We start from the raw sequence: 11806 nt of genomic DNA, 5'->3' as shown, positions 1-11806 counted from the left end.
ACCCCTCAGAGACAATATCAAGGAGGACCAGGGACAACACTACCCCTCAGAGACAATATCAAGGAGAGACCAGGGACAACACTACCCTCAGAGACAAATCAGAGGGCACCAGGGACAACACTACCCCTCAGAGACAATATCAAGGAGGAACCAGGGACAACACTACCCCTCAGAGGACAATATCAAGGGACCAGGGACAACACTACCCCTCAGAGACAATATCAAGGCGAACCAGGGACAACACTACCCCTCAGAGACAATATCAAGGAGGACCAGGGACAACACTACCCCTCAGTAGACAATATCAAGGAGACCAGGGACAACACTACCCCTCAGAGACAATATCAAGGAGAACCAGGGACAAACTACCCCTCAGAGACCAATATCAAGGAGAACAGGGACAACACTACCCCTCAGAGACAATATCAAGGAGGAACCAGGGACAACACTACCCCTCAGAGACAATATCAAGGAGGAACAGGGACAACACTACCCCTCTAGAGACATATCAAGGAGGACCAGGGACAACACTACCCCTCAGAGACAATATCAAGGACCAGGGACAACACTACCCCTCAAGAGACAATATCAAGGAGAACCAGGGACAACACTACCCCTCAGGACAATATCAAGGAGGACCAGGACAACACTACCCCCTCAGTGACAATATCAAGGACCAGGGACAACACTACCCCTCAGGAGACAATCTCAAGGAGAACCAGGGACAACACTACCCCTCAGAGACAATATCAAGGAGAACCAGGGACAACACTACCCCTCAGAGACAATATCAAGGAGGACCAGGGACAACACTACCCCTCAGAGACAATATCAAGGACCAGGGACAACACTACCCCTCAGCGGACAATATCAAGGAGGGACCAGGGACAACACTACCCCTCATAGACAATAATTCAAGGCGAACCAGGGACAACACTACCCACCTCAGAGACACTTCTTCACGCGAGGACCAGGGGACAACACTTACACCCTCCGAAGGACAATATCAAGGACCGGGACCAACACTACCCCTCAGAGACAATATCAAGGAGAACCAGGGACAACACTACCCCTCAGAGACAATACAAGGACCGAGGGACAACACCACCCCTCAGAGATCAGAGACAATATCAAGGAGCGACCTAGGGACAACACCAACCCCTCAGAGACAATATTCAAGGAGACCAGGGACAACATACCCCTCAGAAGACAATATCAATGGAGAACCAGGGAACACTTACCCCCTCAGAGACAGAGACAATAATCAAGGAGGACCAGGGACAACATACCCCTCAGAGACAATTATCAAGCGAGGAACCAGGGAACACACCACCACCCATCAGAGACAATATCAAGGAGGACCAGGGACAACACTACCCCTCAGAGACAATATCAAGGACAAGGGACAACACTACCCCTCAGAGACAATATCAAGGAGGACCAGGGACAACACTACCCCTCAGAGACAATATCAAGGAGACCAGGGACAACACTACCCTCAGAGACAATATCAAGGAGAACCAGGGACAACACTACCCCTCAGAGACAATATCAAGGAGGACCAGGGACAACACTACCCCTCAGAGACAATATCAAGGACCAGGGACAACACTACCCCTCAGAGACATATCAAGGAGACCAGGGACAACACTAACCCCTCAGAGACAATATCAAGGACCAGGGACAACACTACCCCTCAGAGACAATATCAAGGAGAACCAGGGACAACACTACCCCTCAGAGACAATATCAAGGACCAGGGAAAACCACCTACCCCTCAGAACAATACTCATTGGAGGACCAGGGACAACACTACCCCTCAGAGACAATATCAAGGAGAACCAGGGACAACCACTACCCCTCAGAGACATATCAAGGAGAACCAGGGACAATCACTACCCCTCAGAGACAATATCAAGGAGAACCAGGGACAACACTACCCCTCAGAGACAATATCAAGGAACCAGGGGACAACACTACCCCTCAGAGACAATATCAAGGAGGACCAGGGACAACACTACCCCTCAGAGACAATATCAAGGAGACCAGGGACAACACTACCCCTCAGAGACAATATCAAGGAGACCAGGGCAACACTACCCCTCAGAGACAATATCAAGGAGGACCAGGGACAACACTACCCCTCAGAGACAATATCAAGGAGGACCAGGGACACACTACCCCTCAGAGACAATATCAAGGAGGACCAGGGACAACACTACCCCTCAGAGACAATATCAAGGAGGACCAGGGACAACAACTACCCCTCAGAGACAATATCAAGGAGGACCAGGGACAACACTACCCCTCAGAGACAATATCAAGGAGGACCAGGGACAACACTACCCCTCAGAGACAATATCAAGGAGGACCAGGGACAACACTACCCCTCAGAGACAATATCAAGGAGAACCAGGGACAACACTACCCCTCAGAGACAATATCAAGGAGAACCAGGGACAACACTACCCCTCAGAGACAATATCAAGGAGGACCAGGGACAACACTACCCCTCAGTGACAATATCAAGGACCAGGGACAACACTACCCCTCAGAGACAATATCAAGGAGGAACCAGGGACAACACTACCCCTCAGAGACAATATCAAGGAGAACCAGGGACAACACTACCCCTCAGAGACAATATCAAGGAGGACCAGGGACAACACTACCCCTCAGTGACAATATCAAGGACCAGGGACAACCACTACCCCTCAGAGACAATATCAAGGAGAACCAGGGACAACACTACCCCTCAGAGACAATATCAAGGAGAACCAGGGACAACACTACCCCTCAGAGACAATATCAAGGAGGACCAGGGACAACACTACCCTCAGAGACAATATCAAGGACCAGGGACAACACTACCCCTCAGAGACAATATCAAGGAGGACCAGGGACAACACTACCCCTCATAGACAATATCAAGGAGAACCAGGGACAACACTACCCCTCAGAGACAATATCAAGGAGGACCAGGGACAACACTACCCCTCAGAGACAATATCAAGGAGGACCAGGGACAACACTAACCCCTCAGAGACAATATCAAGGAGAACCAGGGACAACACTACCCCTCAGAGACAATATCAAGGAGGACCAGGGACAACACTACCCCTCAGTGACAATATCAAGGACCAGGGACAACACTACCCCTCAGAGACAATATCAAGGAGAACCAGGGACAACACTACCCCTCAGAGACAATATCAAGGAGAACCAGGGACAACACTACCCCTCAGAGACAATATCAAGGAGGACCAGGGACAACACTACCCCTCAGAGACAATATCAAGACCAGGGACAACACTACCCCTCAGAGACAATATCAAGGAGGACCAGGGACAACACTACCCCTCATAGACAATATCAAGGAGAACCAGGGACAACACTACCCCTCAGAGACAATATCAAGGAGGACCAGGGACAACACTACCCCTCAGAGACAATATCAAGGAGACCAGGGACAAACACTACCCCTCAGAGACAATATCAAGGAGGACCAGGGACAACACTACCCCTCAGAGACAATATCAAGGAGAACCAGGGACAACACTACCCCTCAGAGACAATATCAAGGAGGACCAGGGACAACACTACCCCTCAGAGACAATATCAAGGACAGGGACAACACTACCCTCAGAGACAATATCAAGGAGAACCAGGGACAACACTACCCCTCAGAGACAATATCAAGGAGGACCAGGGACAACACTACCCCTCAGTGACAATATCAAGGACCAGGGACAACACTACCCCTCAGAGACAATATCAAGGAGAACCAGGGACAACACTACCCCTCAGAGACAATATCAAGGAGAACCAGGGACAACACTACCCCTCAGAGACAATATCAAGGAGAACCAGGGACAACACTACCCCTCAGAGACCAATATCAAGGAGGACCAGGGACAACACTACCCCTCAGAGACAATATCAAGGAGGACCAGGGACAAACACTACCCCTCAGAGACAATATCAAGGACCAGGGACAACACTACCCCTCAGAGACAATATCAAGGAGAACCAGGGACAACACTACCCTCAGAGACAATATCAAGGAGGACCAGGGACAACACTACCCCTCAGTGACAATATCAAGGACCAGGGACAACACTACCCTCAGAGACAATATCAAGGAGAACCAGGGACAACACTACCCCTCAGAGACAATATCAAGGAGAACCAGGGACAACACTACCCCTCAGAGACAATATCAAGGAGGACCAGGGACAACACTACCCCTCAGAGACAATATCAAGGACCACGGACAACACTACCCCTCAGAGACAATATCAAGGAGGACCAGGGACAACACTACCCCTCATAGACAATATCAAGGAGAACCAGGGACAACACTACCCCTCAGAGACAATATCAAGGAGGACCAGGGACAACACTACCCCTCAGAGACAATATCAAGGACCAGGGACAACACTACCCCTCAGAGACAATATCAAGGAGAACCAGGGACAACACTACCCCTCAGAGACAATATCAAGGACCAGGGACAACACCACCCCTCAGAGACAGAGACAATATCAAGGAGGACCAGGGACAACACCACCCCTCAGAGACAATATCAAGGAGAACCAGGGACAACACTACCCCCTCAGAGACAATATCAAGGAGAACCAGGGACAACACTACCCCTCAGAGACAGAGACAATATCAAGGAGGACCAGGGACAACACTACCCCTCAGAGACAATATCAAGGAGGACCAGGGACAACACCACCCCTCAGAGACAATATCAAGGAGGACCAGGGACAACACTACCCCTCAGAGACAATATCAAGGAGGACCAGGGACAACACCACCCCTCAGAGACAATATCAAGGAGGACCAGGGACAACACTACCCCTCAGAGACAATATCAAGGAGAACCAGGGACAACACTACCCCTCAGAGACAATATCAAGGAGGACCAGGGACAACACTACCCCTCAGAGACAATATCAAGGACCAGGGACAACACTACCCCTCAGAGACAATATCAAGGAGGACCAGGGACAACACTACCCCTCAGAGACAATATCAAGGACCAGGGACAACACTACCCCTCAGAGACAATATCAAGGAGAACCAGGGACAACACTACCCCTCAGAGACAATATCAAGGACCAGGGACAACACTACCCCTCAGAGACAATATCATTGAGGACCAGGGACAACACTACCCCTCAGAGACAATATCAAGGAGAACCAGGGACAACACTACCCCTCAGAGACAATATCAAGGAGAACCAGGGACAACACTACCCCTCAGAGACAATATCAAGGAGAACCAGGGACAACACTACCCCTCAGAGACAATATCAAGGACCAGGGACAACACTACCCCTCAGAGACAATATCAAGGAGGACCAGGGACAACACTACCCCTCAGAGACAATATCAAGGAGAACCAGGGACAACACTACCCCTCAGAGACAATATCAAGGAGAACCAGGGACAACACTACCCCTCAGAGACAATATCAAGGAGGACCAGGGACAACACTACCCCTCAGAGACAATATCAAGGAGGACCAGGGACAACACTACCCCTCAGAGACAATATCAAGGAGGACCAGGGACAACACTACCCCTCAGAGACAATATCAAGGAGGACCAGGGACAACACTACCCCTCAGAGACAATATCAAGGAGGACCAGGGACAACACTACCCCTCAGAGACAATATCAAGGAGGACCAGGGACAACACTACCCCTCAGAGACAATATCAAGGAGGACCAGGGACAACACTACCCCTCAGAGACAATATCAAGGAGAACCAGGGACAACACTACCCCTCAGAGACAATATCAAGGAGGACCAGGGACAACACTACCCCTCAGTGACAATATCAAGGACCAGGGACAACACTACCCCTCAGAGACAATATCAAGGAGAACCAGGGACAACACTACCCCTCAGAGACAATATCAAGGAGAACCAGGGACAACACTACCCCTCAGAGACAATATCAAGGAGGACCAGGGACAACACTACCCCTCAGAGACAATATCAAGGACCAGGGACAACACTACCCCTCAGAGACAATATCAAGGAGGACCAGGGACAACACTACCCCTCATAGACAATATCAAGGAGAACCAGGGACAACACTACCCCTCAGAGACAATATCAAGGAGGACCAGGGACAACACTACCCCTCAGAGACTATATCAAGGAGGACCAGGGACAACACTACCCCTCAGAGACAATATCAAGGAGAACCAGGGACAACACTACCCCTCAGAGACAATATCAAGGAGGACCAGGGACAACACTACCCCTCAGTGACAATATCAAGGACCAGGGACAACACTACCCCTCAGAGACAATATCAAGGAGAACCAGGGACAACACTACCCCTCAGAGACAATATCAAGGAGAACCAGGGACAACACTACCCCTCAGAGACAATATCAAGGAGGACCAGGGACAACACTACCCCTCAGAGACAATATCAAGGACCAGGGACAACACTACCCCTCAGAGACAATATCAAGGAGGACCAGGGACAACACTAAAAAAAATCCAAATAACTTCACATATCTTCATTGTAAAGGGTTTTAAACACTGTTTCCCATGTTTGTTCAATTAACCATAAAAATTAATGAACATGCACCTGTGGAACGGTCGTTAAGACACTAACAGCTTACAGACGGTAGGCAATTAAGGTCACAGTTATGAAAACTTAGGACACTAAAAAGGCCTTTCTACTGACTCTGAAAAACACCAAAAGAAAGATGCCCAGGGTCCCTGCTCATCTGCGTGAACGTGCCTTAGGCATGCTGCAAGGAGGCATGAGGACTGCAGATGTGGCCAGGGCAATAAATTGCAATGTCCATACTGTGAGACGCCTAAGACAGCGCTACAGGGAGACAGGACAGACAGCTGATCGTCCTCTCAGTGGAAGACCACGTGTAACAACACCTGCACAGGATCGGTATATCCGAACATCACACCTGCGGGACAGTGATGGTAACAACAGCTGCCTGAGTTACACCAGGAACGCACAATCCCTCCATCAGTGCTCAGACTGTCCACAATATGCTGAGAGAGGCTGGACTGAAGGCTTGTTGGCATGTTGTAAGGCAAGTCCTCACCAGACATCACCGGCAACAACGTTGCATTTGGGCTCAAACCCACCGTTGCTGGACCAGACAGGACTGGCAAAAAGTGCTCTTCACTGTCGTGTCGGGGTTTTGTCTCACCAGGGGTGATGGTCAGATTCGTGTTTATCGTGGAAGGAATGAGCGTTGCACCGAGGCCTGTACTCTGGAGCGGGATCGATTTGGAGGTGGAGGGTCCATCATGGTCTGGGGCGGTGTGTCACAGCATCATCAGACTGAGCTTGTAATCATTGCAGGCAATCTCAACGCTGTGCATTACAGGGAAGACATCCACCTCCCTCATGTGGTACCCTTCCTGCAGGCTCATCCTGACATGACCCTCCAGCATGACAATGCCACCAGCCATACTACTCGTTCTGTGCGTGATTGTCAGAGAAAGCCAAGAGTGTGCAAAGCTGTCATCAAGGCAAAGAGTGGCTATTTGAAGAATGATGGCTTCTACTGTTGTGACTAGATAGGAATATAGCTACAGACCAAAAGTTACATGTTTGATTCGTGGATATCTGCAGCATATCCTCCATATCAGTGAAGAAAAACAGACACACACACACACACACACACACACACACACACACACACACACACACACACACACACACACACACACACACACACACACACACACACACACACACACACACACACACACACAGACACACACACACACACACACACACACACACACACACACACACACACACACACACACACACACACACACACACAGTCTAAATCAGACACTGGTAAAGCTCACATTGGTCACCTGTTGCGGTAAAGTTCAGTTCAGCACTGAAATGTTCAGCTCTCTAGAGAAATATTAAAGGAGGAGCAGAACTATGTCAGTTAGCGCCCCCAAGTGGTGAAACATGATAAAAACGCAGGACCAGAAAAAACAACAATTCCAGACAGACAACTAACTAACCACTGAACCAACAACTAACCAACCAAACAACAAAATCAACAAACAGCAAAGAAACTAACAAACAAACTCCCTTTGTTATGTACTGGTCTGACGTGTTCCCTCACATTGTCCTTTTCAGCACGGGTCCAGCAACCATGGTGGTATGTATAACCATGCCAGCCCAGTACAGCTTGGTGTGGCTGTGTAGTGTCTAGGAGAGGGAGACGTTAGGTATTGGTGGGAAAGATGATCACTCTTCCAAAGTTATGGGTTGTCTTGAACTAACTTACATTACTGTGAAATGTCTTTGTTTCAAACTTTCAGAATATTCTGATCTGTTGGATTCTACTAGGAACAGGAGGGAGAGAGGGAGGTGGGGGCGTAGAGAGAGAAGAGAGGGGGAGAGAGAACAGGAGGGAGAGAGGGAGGTGGGGGCGTAGAGAGAGACGAGAGGGGGAGAGAGAACAGGAGGGAGAGAGGGAGGTGGGGGCGTAGAGAGAGAAGAGAGGGGGAGAGAGAACAGGAGGGAGGGAGGTGGGGGCGTAGAGAGAGAAGAGAGGGGGAGAGAGAACAGGAGGGAGGGAGGTGGGGGCGTAGAGAGAGAAGAGAGGGGGAGAGAGAACAGGAGGGAGGGAGGTGGGGGCGTAGAGAGAGAAGAGAGGGGAGAGAGAACAGGAGGGAGAGAGGGAGGTGGGGGCATAGAGAGAGAAGAGAGGGGGAGAGAGAACAGGAGGGAGAGAGGGAGGTGGGGGCGTAGAGAGAGAAGAGAGGGGGAGAGAGAACAGGAGGGAGGGAGGTGGGGGCGTAGAGAGAGAAGAGAGGGGAGAGAGAACAGGAGGGAGGGAGGTGGGGGCGTAGAGAGAGAAGAGAGGGAGAGAGAGAACAGGAGGGAGAGAGGGAGGTGGGGGCGTAGAGAGAGAAGAGAGGGGGAGAGAGAACAGGAGGGAGAGAGGGAGGTGGGGGCGTAGAGAGAGAAGAGAGGGGGAGAGAGAACAGGAGGGAGGGAGGTGGGGGCGTAGAGAGAGAAGAGAGGGGGAGAGAGAGAACAGGAGGGAGAGAGGTGGGGCGTAGAGGGAGAAGAGAGGGGGAGAGAGAGAGAACAGGAGGGAGAGAGGTGGGGCATGGAGAGAGAAGAGAGGGGGAGAAAACAGGAGGGAGGGAGGTGGGGGCGTAGAGAGAGAAGAGAGAACAGGAGGGAGAGAGGTGGGGGTGTAGAGAGAGAAGAGAGGGGGAGAGAGAGAGAACAGGAGGGGACGTGGGATAGAGAGCTAGTGAGAGAGAAGAGAGAACAGGAGGGGGCCTAGAGAGAGAGCTTGTGAGAGAGAAGAGAGAACAGGAGGGGACGTGGGATAGAGAGCTCGTGAGAGAGAAGAGAGAACAGGAGGGGACGTGGGATAGAGAGCTCGTGAGAGAGAAGAGAGAACAGGAGGGGACGTGGAATAGAGAGCTCGTGAGAGAGAAGAGAGAACCAGGAGGCGGCGTGGGATAGAGAGCTCGTGAGAGAGAAGAGAGAACAGGAGGGGGCCTAGAGAGAGAGCTCGTGAGAGAGAAGAGAGAACAGGAGGGGACGTGGGATAGAGAGCTCGTGAGAGAGAAGAGAGAACAGGAGGGGACGTGGGATAGAGAGCTCGTGAGAGAGAAGAGAGAACAGGAGGGGACGTGGAATAGAGAGCTCGTGAGAGAGAAGAGAGAACAGGAGGCGGCGTGGGATAGAGAGCTCGTGAGAGAGAAGAGAGAACAGGAGGCGGCGTGGGATAGAGAGCTCGTGAGAGAGAAGAGACGGGTGATTTTGTAGCTGAAGTTGTTCCACAGATGTGTAATGTGGAAAGGTAATGAGTCCTGTAGGACGTGTACAGATGAAGTAAAGAGACCTGACACTGTTCCAGATTGATCCAACACTTGCAGGTGCAGGAATTGTCCTCAGGACATTTGGAATAACAAAGTAATCCTGCTGGCATTATAACCAGGGAAATTGAATGACTGAACATTAAGCAGATTTTAAACATTTTCTGGCATATTTTAAAGGCTCAGACTCGGAGTCAGAATGGGGTTTTGTTGTACTGTCTCTAACTGTAACATACCATAGCGACTTCATATTTTAAAGGCTCAGACTCGGAGTCAGAATGGGGTTTTGTTGTACTGTCTCTAACTGTAACATACCATAGCGACTTCATATTTTAAAGGCTCAGACTCGGAGTCAGAATGGGGTTTTGTTGTACTGTCTCTAACTGTAACATACCATAGCGACTTCATATTTTAAAGGCTCAGACTCGGAGTCAGAATGGGGTTTTGTTGTACTGTCTCTAACTGTAACATACCATAGCGACTTCATATTTTAAAGGCTCAGACTCGGAGTCAGAATGGGGTTTTGTTGTACTGTCTCTAACTGTAACATACCATAGCGACTTCATATTTTAAAGGCTCAGACTCGGAGTCAGAATGGGGTTTTGTTGTACTGTTTCTAACTGTAACATACCATAGCGACTTCGGCAGGTAGCCCCGACTGGGACTCTGAACCAGGCCCGACCCAACACCTTAGCCGTTGCGACAAGAGATCCAAACCCAAAGGATTCTGGTCGCTACAATATTTATAATATATAAAACACGGACAATCATTTTTCATAAGCCAATGCAATGTTTAGTCTGCACCAGTGTGTCATGTATGAGATGGAACGGTCAACACTATAATAGGAATTGGCAGTTGGATCAATACCTTGTGTCAATAGAAATATAACCCAGGGGATTTCAGGTAGAATCAATCTTTTTTTTAAATCTTTATTTTACTAGGCAAGTCAGTTAAGAACAAATTCTTATTTTCAATGACGGCCTACCGGGGAACGGTGGGTTAACTGCCTTGTTCAGGGGCAGAACGACAGATCTGTACCTTGTCAGCTCGAACTTGCAACCTTTCGGTTACTAGTCCAACACTCTAACCACTAGGCTACCCTTTGCTTTGTTCTCATTCTCTACCTTTCGCCAGAAGGGTCCACTCATTCACTCCACCTCAGGCATTTAAAATCCACTGCATTTAGTGCAAGCATGGCTGGAGGGCGATTCCACCATATTCTCCACACCAGTCCATTCCTGTTCAAGTCACGAGGAAGAGTGTACGAGTCCAACCTTCAGGAGAAGGAGAAGGGTAGATCATGTGGATGTAGTCAGACCTGTGAGGTCGTTTCAGAGCCTCCTGCGTATGGACCGTTGAGGTCATTTCAGAGCCTCCTGCGTGTGGACCGGTGAGGTCATTTCCTCCTGCATATTAGTTCCAATAGTAGATTAGTTTATTAGTTCCAAAAGTATATTAGTTTATTAGTTCCAATAGTAGATTCGTTTATTAGTTCCAATAGTAGATTAGTTTATTAGTTCCAATAGTAGATTAGTTTATTAGTTCCAATAGTAGATTAGTTTATTAGTTCCAATAGTAGATTAGTTTATTAGTTCCAATAGTAGATTAGTTTATTAGTTCCAATAGTAGATTAGTTGATTAGTTCCAATAGTAGATTAGTTTATTAGTTCCAATAGTAGATTAGTTGATTAGTTTATTAGTTCCAATAGTAGATTAGTTTATTAGTTCCAATAGTAGATTAGTTTATTAGTTCCAATAGTAGATTAGTTTATTAGTTCCAATAGTGATTAGTTTATTAGTTCCAATAGTAGATTAGTTTATTAGTTTATTAGTTCCAATAGTAGATTAGTTTATTAGTTCCAATAGTAGCACCGATTAGTTTGTAACATTTTATAGTCAACATTTTATTATTCACTGTTCATTAATTTTACA

The sequence above is a fragment of the Oncorhynchus kisutch genome, linkage group LG5, assembly GCF_002021735.2.
Source record: "Oncorhynchus kisutch isolate 150728-3 linkage group LG5, Okis_V2, whole genome shotgun sequence".
Classification (NCBI taxonomy): domain Eukaryota; kingdom Metazoa; phylum Chordata; class Actinopteri; order Salmoniformes; family Salmonidae; genus Oncorhynchus; species Oncorhynchus kisutch.
This window is presented reverse-complemented; position numbering follows the sequence as displayed.